The sequence below is a fragment of the Pleurodeles waltl genome, chromosome 9 (assembly GCF_031143425.1).
Source record: "Pleurodeles waltl isolate 20211129_DDA chromosome 9, aPleWal1.hap1.20221129, whole genome shotgun sequence".
NCBI lineage: Eukaryota > Metazoa > Chordata > Amphibia > Caudata > Salamandridae > Pleurodeles > Pleurodeles waltl.
The window spans coordinates 751844464-751857247 of NC_090448.1; positions in this window are offsets into that span (position 1 = coordinate 751844464).

A 12784-nucleotide genomic window follows, 5' to 3' on the forward strand; every position below is an offset into this window, starting at 1 on the left:
GGCCCTACTTTCTGGGGGCGGATTACAATAGTGTTGTTAACCTGGACAGGGACCACTCTTCTCCACCACTATCCGGAGCTGCTGCACTCAGAGTAGTGAAAGGCTTGGAACAATGTCTAGATCACTGGGATATGGCAGACGGTTAGCAGATCCAGCACCCTCACAGTAGGGAATACTCTAACTATTCTTCCCTCTACCAAGTCCACACAAGGATAGACCACATGTTCTGCTCCACAACACTCATAAGCAAAGTTCTACATACCGAGTATCTGGGTAGGACAGTTTCTGACCACAGCCCATTGCTGTTGACACTTCAGACATGGGGGTACCCCAGGGCCCTGGAGGACGAGGTCTTCCATACTGCACTAACCGCTAAACTGAAGGACTATTTTTCCCTGAACAAGGGGATGGCCTCCTCTAGGGGAATGGAATGGGAAGCTCTTAAGGTGGTTATAAGGGGGCACTGCATTGGACGCACAGTGGGGATCAGCAAGGAGCTAGAATCAGACCTCACTCGCTTAGAGACCGAGCTGCATAGTTGGGAGTCAAAACTGGGGACGGACGAAGGGGCTGCACGACACCTAGCTGAGGCGCGCAAGGCCCACACTGAAACCTTAGAGTGCCTCCGTTGTCATGACTACAGGACGTACGTGGGCAGTCTGCATGCAGAAGAAGGCAGGGCCGGGAGGTTACTGGCATGGCTGGTCAGACCAGAGAGCAGGGGCACGCCGATCACCCACCTAGAACCGGGACTCCACTATACTTTCCGACAGATATCAACAAAGAGTTTTAGTCTTATTACACAAGCCTGTATGGCTCGCCGGAGGGAATGGATCTAGACTCTCGCCAGACTTACCTGGCAGGAATGCATTTGGTGACGGTCTTGGAACAGGACAGGGAGGGGATGGGGGCACGATTGGACAAACAGGAAATGGGAATTGCCATCTCAGCACAAGCGTCGGGGAAAACTCTGGGTACTGATGGACTCCCACCGGAACGCTATCAGAGGTTCGCCAGGTTACTGGTAACCAAGATTGTAGAGCTATACACAGAGGCTTATGAAATGGGTGAATTACCACCATTGACTAGGAAGGCCCTAGTGATCCCGCTCCCCAAGGGTAAACGGGCTGATATGACAGTGGCTGATTACTGCCCCCTCTTTATGCTCAATACCAACATCAAGGTGCTGAGGAGGGCCCTCACGACTAAGCTGCTCCACCACATGCAGATGCTCATTCACACGGACCAGAATGGGTTTATACCCACGCATAGCACATCACATAACTTACAGAGACTTTACTCTCTCCTTTATGAAGACCCACAACACTTGGGGCTACGGGTACAATATTGTCAGTGGACCTGGAGAAGGTCTTCAACACTGTGCAATGGGACTAGCTGGAGGCAGTGATGTTGTGGATGGGGCTGGGGAAACGATATGTTAATCTGCTGTACGCTCGGTCTACAACGAGAGTGAAGACGGGGCTCACAATCTTAAGCAGCTATGAGATTTGCAGGGGAACCAGACAGGGCTGCCCCCTCTCGCCCCTTTTATTTGCCCTCACGATTGAGCCCCGGGGGACAAGGTTCCAAGCGAAGGCCAGAGAATGGGGAGTGATCAAACAAGGAATACTGCACATCATCTCACTCTATGCGGACGACCTCCTCATTTATTTACGTGACGGGAACACAGTGCTCCCGAGGGTGTTGTAGATGTTGGAGGATTTTGGTCGCCTCTCGGGCCTGCGCCTAAACCAGTGCAAGGCAGTGTTTTTCTCCGATGGTGGCGGGGGCACCACACCCGCTCTCCTGCCCTGAGGATGTCCAGTGGGCTCCCCTTACTTTTAAATACCTGGGTATCCAGAGCTATAATGATCTGACGGACCTGTGCGAGGGCAACTTGGGAAGAGTGGACAGGGCTCTGAAGACAGCGGTAGCCTTTTGGCTCGGATAGCCCTGTCCAAAACGGTGATGCTCCCCAGTCTTCTTTACTACTTCACCAACTTGCCATTGCTCATCCTGGCGGTCTTGTTCCGCACCCTGAATGGGCTTTTGCGGGAGCTAATATGGGACGGGGATGCCAAAGAGTGGCACTGGCAACGCTCTGCTTGCCACCGGAAGAGGGGGACTCAGAGTGCCTGACTTCGAACTGTATCACGTGGTGGCCCAGCTCCAGTGGCTGGCGAGATGGGTCTACGGGCTGGACTCATCTATGATCTACTTAGACGAAGCCCATACTCAGTTAAACTGGCTGGCCTTTTACGGGGGAGACGCTCCCCCCAGGATTTAACCTATTGGTGGGAGTGGCTCTGGCGCCCTGGATCAGAGCCCTCCACCGAACACACACGACAAGTCCATACGCCCCTGCCCTCCCGCTGGTGGGCCTCCCACATGGTGACCCTTGCACTTCCCTTACTGCGCGACAGCTACAACACTGGGCGGAGGCCAGGATAGTAACAGCGAGGGACCTGTTCCAAGAGGGGATGTTGATCCTGTTTGGTGACCTAACAGATCAGATGGACTTGACGGTCAATTCCTAAACTATGAGGCTATCATATGAGCCCTGAGAGACATGTGGGGGGAGGGAAGCGAGGAACCTGCAGCAATTGCAATCTTACAGTCTATGATGACATTCGAAGGTGGTTCCCACCTGGTGACATGGTTCTACAGAGCTCTGAACAGGATGGTGGTCTGCTCTTTGGGAGGACTGAGGGGTAGGCGGGACAAGGACCTAGGGTAACAGTTGACGTATGCTGAGTGGACTCAGATCGTGGCTTACCAATACAAAATCTCTTGCAACACCGGCTTGAAGTATATCCAGTATAACTACGTACGTAGGATATAACTTACCCCGCATAGAATCAACCGGATATATTGCACAACATCAGGGGCATGTTCCCGGTGTGGGCTGTGCGATTATGACTTTTGCCATATGACTTGGGGATGCCCGGAATTGCAGCGCTTCTGGAGGGAGGTGATTGATCGCCTCAATAGCACGCTGGATAGGCAGATGGACTGTGGCCCGCCTGTCTGCTTATTGGGAATCTTTGATAGGCCTCTTCCAAAAAGGTGGGGAATAGATTTATTGACCTGGCGCTCGGACTGGCACGTAGGAGGGTGGCGATGGCCTGGAAGTCTACCACGGGGCCCAGACTGAGCACTTGGGTGGCAGATGTTACACTCTGGGCTAGGGCGGAGGAGTGGGCCCTCCAGGGGGAAGAGATAAGAGGGATGAGAAACAGACTGATAGCCCCCCTGTGGGCGCAAGTGGTGGGAACGTAGGAAACACTTGAGGCCACCCTGCACCAACCTGCAAATGGACTGCCTGATCAGGGAAGCTAGGACTGCGATTGTACTGGACACCTGGGATCCCCAGATAAGTGCGCACTTGACTCGCGGCCTGCTGACCCGCCCGCCCCCTCCTCCTCCCCCCAATCCAGGCCCCACGCGCTTGCGGACACACCTGCAGACCACGTAGTCTGGACACATCACTGGGCAAGTTGTATTGTTTAAATATGTTAAGACTGTTCACTTCAGCACTTGAAATAGTTAGGTACCTGAGAGCCTTGAGTCATCGCTGGTGGTGTCTAGCCACCCAGCATCCTGAACACACTGCACAAACCAGAGAACCATTGATAACTCACACTGTGCTTGTTTGTCATATATGCAGACCAAGACGAGGGTTAATCCGAAGTGTGGGGTACAATCTGAAGGACAACAGTGTATGATGGTTAAGTAATACCTGCATGAACATGTGATCTATGAGACTTTAACAGTAAAGATGATCCTGTGGCTAAGATGATGTACCAACCGAAATACCAATAAATAAACATTTTAAAAAGGTATACCATGCCTGCGGTTATCAGCCACTTTGACCCCGGAGTTACAGCAAGCTCTGGAACGAGGGGGAAGGGTTCCAATAGTCTTGGTGTACCAAAAGGGACTCGGTATTTTAACTTCCCCACAGCCCCCACATTAAAACTTTACTATGCACCCGGTCTAGCCACGTTCCCCATGGAAAGTGGCTGGGAGGTCTGGAACCTTGGCGGGAGGCTCCGTCTTTGGGTTTCCTAGCTGTCTTGTTCAATGCGTTTGAATTTGGTGCCAATGCTCCATGTGGACTGCCTGTGTCTTCCAACGTCTCCAGTTCATGCACACTACTCAATGACGACTCTCCTGTTTGCTCCTCTCTGTTTTCAGCATCTCCAGTGGCACTTCCTCTTTCACCCTTGTGACGACTTCCCCTTCTGGGTTAGTGGCATTGCAATATATGTATTCCTGCTGTAGTGGTCAAAGTTGGACTTTGCCCCTACCTCCTCCATGCAATACTGTTTAAAGTGAGAGAATCACTGATCCTGTGAGGAGACAAGACGGATATCTCTTGGGTTGATGAACAAAGGAGTAGAACATGTCACACAATCAGGTATGTCCTCCTCCTCACATATATAGATTAACTTCCTTTTGGATTGTTTGTTTAACTTCTTCAGTGACTGTGATAATGTTGTTCGTCCTCTGAAATCACTATTGATTCTATTCTGGAAGAGATGGTTAGTTGAAGGAATTGACTGTCCTCTAAAAGATAATCAATATTTGAATAAGAGTAATGGGGCTGTAAGTAAAATGTATAATTTATTTCTGTTGTATTGTAGATCCTCTATAATCAATCAGGTTATAAGCCTTACAGAGATTAAGAAGTTGTGTCTGAGGCATGGAGGATCTAAATTGTACCTTCAATATCCTATTTAGATTCCTATCTAAGGGTAGATTAAAGTCCTCACCTAGTATTACACTGATATTTTGTGGCAGGTCTGAAATCACTTTGCTGAGTGAGAATCAGAATTTGGGATCATCATTGTTAGATGTGTAAATATTGATATCTTTAAAATTCAGTATTGGCACTGATACAATAAGCCATCTACCTAAACTTTTTTGATTGTAAGGAGTGGCAGTGATATTGGATGTTTTGGAGATTAAAGTGATGATCCCATTGTCATAGGTTGTAGCGCAAAAGAAAAGGCAACCAAACTAGTTAGGGTTATGGTTGATTTCTTTATTTGCTTTTCTTACAGTGGGCAACCAGACTAGTTAGGGTTATGGTTATTTTCTTTATTTTCAGTCATTTGTCACTTTTCTGTCTTTACTGTATTTCCTTGTCTGTGTATTCTTCTGAATGTAGTCACTAATTCTCTCAGTTTGTCTATTTTCTTAGGTTCAATGCGCTACTCTGGTGCGCCCGCAGTACCACCGCCAGCCCAACTCAGAGGAAGGGTGAGAGAAAACAAGGAACCTGGATCAGGTAGGTGTTTAATTGTTGGTGATCTCAGGATGGGTAATGGGTAGTGCTCGTGAGGGAAGAGTTGGGTCTCAAAGCCAGTAGTGGGTTTTATTAATTTTTTAAAACATGCGCTTACACTGTGTCTTTGACCTGTATAGTGTCTCAGCCATAATAACCCAAAAGTGTCCCTGAGTGAATACAAACTCTTCCCTCTCTCCTTCATCACCCTCTCCTGCCCTCTTTAGACATGCCCTTCTTCCAAAGGGACCGTACCTTGTCTAGTGACACTCCTCCAGGAACGTGGATTTGTCAGCTGGTCCTGACACCTCCTTTTTCTGCTCTCCAGGCTGGCCCTGGTTCCCTCTCTTTGGCACACATCTCAGCTACGTCCACCTCGGGTCCTGTGTCTTCTTTGCCACCTCTCCCTGCTTCCCACATCTGGAGTTCCGTGTCTTCTTTGCCGCGTCTCTCATCTTCCAACCTCTCAGGTCCTGCGTCTTCTTAACTGCATCTCTGTGCCTCCAACGTGTCGGGTCCTGCGTCTTCTTTCCCGTGTCCCGTCCGGTCACCGATTTCCTCTCGCCCTGTCTTAGTCTGCTTGCCCTTTTCACCTTCTGGGCTCCAGAAGCAGTTCTCGCTTCGGTCATATATACTCTTCAATGTACCCCTGTGGCACTGAGAAGAGTTGCGATGAACGAGGCTGATTCGCACCCATATCTCCTCTGCAACCCCATTACACTCATTCTCCTTCTGCTGTGTTGGAGAGCTGAAATATTCATTGACCCAATTATACTTATAGTTTGTTTCCTCTCTAGAGTCAATTTGGGTCGCTTGCAATGAAATTATGTCCCCTTGAGATTGTGGCATTAATTTACTATTTTCTTTCTTTTGACCAGTTGATTTAGCCTTTTTGTGTTCAAAGAGAACACTTTTTGTGTCTTGATTATGTTAGCAGCCATAAGCTTCTGATGAATTAGGAAGAGTAATCAATAACACAGACCCTTTAGAGTTGAATGACTCAGCATAATGTTGATAGTTTGTATGAGATCTACTTAAGCATGTTGTGGGAATGTACGTTGACATATAGTGTGAATTACGTCCAAGAAAGATTATAGAAAAAAATAGAGCATGCGAGAAAAAGAGGAGCAATCCCCACCCACCCTGTTGAACCCGAGCCCTAAGGCTCTTTGACCCACTCAATGCTACCAACATGCAAGAAGGCTAATATAACACAAACAATCAACTAAAACCTGGCATTAAATGTCAACTTGTGAGCAAGACCATAGTAAAGGTCAATGTTAGAATAAAAATCAACGTCCAAGAAAAATAGAATAATAATTTAGGCTGTAAGCAACCAGAGTTAAACCATGGTGACAAGACCTTACACATACAGGTAAAAGCACACAAACTGTGAATGAAATCATACATATAAACCCTGTGAGAAAATTGTTAGTGTGTGACCAGTTAGATGGCTAAGCAGAACAAGGTATTTACAGTATTCAAAAGTCGGGCCTAAACATAAACAACCAGAGAGTATCACCCCAAAGACAAGACCCACCCTTAGTCAATATTGAACACCTCTCAAAAACTTCTGCACAAGTTGGCTGTGTCCTCCACACCTTCCGGCATGTCGAAGATCCTCATGTTTCCTCTGCGGTTGCAGTGTTTCAAATCTGCAATATCCAAGGAGAAAGAAGAGTTCCTGTGATTTTGTCCTCTTATCCTCCAAGTCACTTATTTGTGATTCAGCTTTGGTGTTTTTTCCCACCAATTCTTTAAAATACTTTCTTAGCCCTTGAATGCTTGCCTGCATAAGACCAGTGTTAGTTTGCTACTCTGGGCTGGATCATCTAATGATGATAATGTTTGTAGAATAAGGTCTAAGCTGGCAGACAGGCCAGGCTTAGGTTTTAGTGGTGACTCTGGGAGTGGTGAAGTGGATTTGGATCTTTTTTTGCCCAGTCTTTACCTCTTTGGAGTCTTCCATGTTATTCTCTTTTATGTCCACATCTCCGGAAGCGCTTTAATGAAGTGTGTTGTGCATAGACAGGAGGACAATGATAGACTGGGGGTCATATAATTCTCTACCATATGCACCGCAAATGTTCACCTGGATTTAGTGTGGGTGAGCGTTGTGGCAGCAATTGTAGAGGCTGATGGCAACTAGGTCATTCTGGACCAAGCCCCTAATCAGTAGAGTAAAGTATATAAGCAAGCCAGCCAGCTTTCGGGACAAGCAAAATAAGAGCTCCCAAAACCGATTTCACTAGTTATATAAGGGATCTATAATTGACAGTCTTCTTGTCTACACAAGCCTAGCCTGACATTCATGGAGGAAAAATACTCCACATGCATTCCTTACTTCTCTGAAGGTGCCAGATTTCTCAGCACAGTTGTAGTAAGAACAGTTCATGTTGTTGCCCTTTAAACACTTATCTGTTTAGAGGATTATCAGGTGAAAAGCAGAACACTTGTGGCAGTCGCCATTTTCTTTGCCTGACCTTGCCTATGAGTGCCTAACCTTGCCTATGAGCGCCAATCAAATTTGGGCAGCAGAGGTGCGACAGCAAGGGCCCTTTTACAACCTAGATTGGGCACCCCAGTCTTAGCTTGGTTTCAAGGCTTATGCCTTATTATACACTTATTTGCATTTTTATTCATATTTTAGCAACCCTGCTTTTAGCAATTGTTTTTGTATATTTATTATAAGTTGCTTCTTCACACTATACATTTAATCAGCTTTGTCCCACATGTAATCTGTATTCCTTGTCCAAGGCTAGTACACACAGTACATGATATGTTAACTCAGGTTGCCAGTCCAGGAGCCAGCTTTTGTCTCTGAGACACAGCATTACATCAGAACTGCTATCCAAATGATGTATGGGTCATTATATAAACTACACTTAGGCCCAAAAGGGTTATAGGACATTCCAGTCATGACCACTCTGGGACGCTTATCGCTTGACAGACAGCTTTTCGAATGCTGGCGTTGATTTTTCAACCTCCCAAGAGGATTGCAATCCAAACAACAGGCAGCCCCCCTGGTATTCGATCCAGGTATGGGGCTGGGGCTAATCCCTTAGGTAGGGCTTGCCATTTGGGACGGCACCATCCATTGATGACTGTGCCACTTGGGGCATAGTTTTTGCTGCAGTATATACCATAAAACATGGTACTCCATCTCTTTTAGTTCTTCCAGGGGTGTTGAAACAAATTCAAAATGGACATGGGGCTGCCCCTGCCTTGGATTTGGGGGTTAAAATAATAGGTAATTTTGCCACAGTCTCCTCAATTAGTTTTGGAAATATTAAAGAGGAAGCAGCAGCATTGGCAGTATGCCAACAGCTTGCACAAGTTCCTCAAGTAGACAAGAAACACAAGCTGCCAAAAATAATTTCCAAGACTTATATTAGTATAGGTTGGGATCATTTGGGGGCCAGACCAAATAAATCACAAATTAAAGGTAACTCTGAAAAGGATCATGCCAGTGCAAGAGTCTTCTAAAAAATGCTGAGACAAACAAAAACCGAATAAAGATAAAGTAAAATAACGAGGAGCATCCCTGCAACCATAGACCTCAGAGAAACGATATAATTTAAGAAATCGTGACAACTCGAAACAACCTAACAGGTATCATCATACTGATGCACGCCTTTCTCGTGCCTTTCTGGACTCATCTGACAAACAAACCGAGAGGTGGACATTCAGAACTTAGAAAAGAGGAGTATGTGAAACTATAGAAAGACTCAATGCTCATCTGACATCACAATAAAAGAGGAAGAAAAACTTCTGCAACAAAAAACAACGTTTGAAAAGAAGAAGGTTGCGGGCATTTCAGCAAAATATGACACACATATTGACGCCATTATTGAAGAGTAGGACGTAGGCAGTGACTCTGCTACACAACACGGCAAAGGTCGCAATAGTTCACCAAAATCTTCAAGAGTTTTTTGATGTGAGCACAACTAACGACTACATTAAAGTCAAAACCCAAATTGGCAGGCTGCCCCTCCAGATCATGTTTACAAATTAAATATTCAAATTGAGGCGGACATATTGCACACAATTAAAGTGATTTTCTGGGAAAGATTTAACGCTTAGTTATGACATCCTGCCGGCAGAAAAATATTTCCACCAGAAATTCTTAGAAAGCTCCCAAAAGGGGAAGATGTCATTTTGACATCTTTCTCAGTCCTAGTTCCAGACCCAGTATAGTTGTTTATGCTGCAGATTTGGTTCTAGCACAGGCACTAGCACTGTCCCATAACCCTGTGAGTAGGGATAGGGACTCCTCATACCATGTGATACCTATACGATCCAGCCCACAAGAACAACCTCAGTATCCTATAAAGCATGATGCAAAAACCCAAAGTGAGGGAAATTATCTCACAACTTGAGGGCCACTGTGTAACTGAACCCTGTGTATCTCCAATGAATAATCCCTTGTTGACTGTAGCTATGCTGGACCAGTCATATAAAATAATCTTAGATTACAGACATTTAAATAGCCACATACATTAGCACATTTGCAATACAAATTTCACACAGCACAGCTTTAATGAACAACATTGTCCAGAACAAATACTAAATAACCTTGGAAATATCCAGTGGTTTTTTTTTGCCAAAATATATACCCCTGAAAGTAGGGATATATCTGCTTTTCAGGGCTCAGTTGTCTTCACTGATTTTGTCCACTCCCACAAGGGTACAAGAAAAGTCCTGGATTGTCCTCAGCCCATGTAACATCAATATTTCACGATACTGATACTGAGGCATTGTCTTATGTAGATGACATTTACCTGACAAATGACGACCTCAATACACATTTGGCCAGGGTAGAAAACATTGTGGTGGGATTTGCTGAATAAGGCTACAAATTTAATTTTAAGAAAAGGAAAATTGCATTTCTCAGTGTCCTGTTCTTGGGATACAAGCTTTCAAATGAGGGAAAGAGTCTTGGAACCATGCTTCCTGGAGAAGTGTGCACAATTAAGTCTACCAAATACCATCCGAAAACTGCAATCCTTGCACACTCTTTAACTTTGGCACAACATCCTTTCCAAATAATGCACAACGCATTAAACCACTTTACGATCTAATATGATCAGACTTTTCAAGTAAACACAGACACCACAACACACATAAATACTCAGATCATTGCAGACTGACATGCTTGAAGCAAAACACTTACATACACCTGAAAACAAAACAAATTTGGTCAACCGGATAATTCCACGTGCCACTGGATTCACATATGCCACGTGAAGGTGACACAGTACCAATTGCATATAAATCACACTTATACTCAAATGCAGAAATGTGTTTTGCATCCACTTAGAAAATACTGACTGCAGTTAAGATGGCTGTCAATAAGGAGAGAGCATTATCCCAGGGTTAGATCATCAATGTTGTTACCCAGTTCCAGCCATTGAAGCTGTTATCAAAGCCAGTGTTCCGAAGGTAAAAGCATTACATCTATGATGGATACAATGGGCCACTTCTTTGACAGCCACTGACGTTGATTGTGTTTTTGATCCAAAACTACAGGTCCAAGAATTTCCCCAATATGAACTTGAGTAACTCATGCCCACTAATGTGCCTCTAATACACAATAAATATGTAATTTATATTGATGGTTCAGCACAACCTGCTGTAGGTACCAAACACCAATACTCTGTGGCTTGCCGCAGCTGTTGATGGCGTTATGAGTGAGGGTGAGTTCCACCCTTATCAAAGGTACACACAGTCCATTGGGGATTGCATAGTTCAACTTGCTGAGCTTAAAACATTGATCCTGGTGCTGGAACATACAAATTCTAAATTACCCACACTTATTGTGTGTGATTCATATTATTGCATCCTGTCTCTCAATGAAAAGTTATACTTTTGGCACCTCACTGGCTTCAGAGAATCTAAAGGAAACACCAAAAAGTATACAATGCGCCGGGGAAGGTGGCAGAGCTTAAAGACAAACTGCCACTGGCCCATGTAATGCATATACTGGGCCATCAATGGGTTGGACGGCTGATGGCAAGCTCCTACCAAAAGCGTACCCAATAAGATATTCCTACCACTTGAGTGCCCAAACCATTCTTTATGTAATCAAGTGTTTCCTAACCAGGATTGTAGGCTATAACTGATTAAAGCAGCTCCCAAAGGTATTACTTCTGCCCATGCTGGTATGGCAGCCACTATCACACTTTTACAAAAGCGTTATTGGTGGCATGGTCTTTCCAAACAGATCAAACAGTAGGTCTTTAGTTGTGGCATCTGTCAACAAGTAAAATAATCTACCATTAAGGGCCACCAGAGAGACCCCTCTTAGTGTCAAACAAGCCTATACAGTGTGTGTATCTGAACCACTGTCACCTATATCGTCCCAGACAGCATGATATAATCTGCCTCAGATATCTTTGGGGGGGCCGCACCTCATATAAAGTCCTGTTTGTCATCATTGTGTTCGTCACAGATCTTGATGGACCTGGTGCAGTGACGGCAGACACACCTTTTGACATAAATGGGCGTGTCACTGTTTTAAATTAATTACAACAGTCCTGAGATGAGCATGCCACGCCGCCACTATGGGACTGAGGGATTCAACAACTTCCACAGGCTGGATCCAAAAGTTGAGGATCTGGTTTGTGAAAAGATTCCTGTGAAGAAGGAGTGTTGCCCCTCTTACAGAGTACTAGTTCCTGTTGTAGAGCTACAGGGCAGCAGAACAGTGATCGTATCACTGCTGCCTGACTTTTAAGACAATTGTTTTGTCTCCATTGATCACATAAAATTGCATCATGTGGCCCATCCTGCACAGTAGACCACGAGGATTCCTGGGTATTTTCTGTTTCCCTCTCAGTACCTTATAGGAGATACCTCTTCATGCATTAAATAACGCTGAAATTGTTTCCCCTATTTTGGGGAGGGCAGAGAATGAACTTTTGTTGATTCCAGTTACCGCTACAAGTACAAGTGTCCGAAATGTTAATCTGCAGTTCACTAATGCAACACAGACCAATGGGATTGTCTATGATGAATCACCATTGGACCCATCTACCAGTTCTATTTAACCTGCATTGGCTCCAGTTTTTGCACAGACTGCTTCAGTTGATGGAGTTGACAGAGATGACTTATCTTCATCTTCAACTATTGCTTCAGAACATGCTATATGAGAGCTTTTCAACTGGCTTAAACTCACTTATTTGATTGGTCCATTGTATTACCTCTCGATTATGCTGCCATTGTTTGCGTTTTTCCTAAGATTGGATTTGTTAATTGTCTTCTTTTTGCTTATACCTGGGCATTACCTCCCTGAACGCTCAGCTGTTGAACTGGTCAATGAGGTTTTAAAACCTTACTGGTCTTCCCTCACAGTGGGAAGAGATTTAGGCCCTCATTATGACATTGGCAGGAAATCCTGCTAACCGCCGCGATGACGGCCGCCAGCATAACATCGCGGAGGCAAACATCCGTTTGCCATATTATGACACACATACACTAAACCGACAGAATACT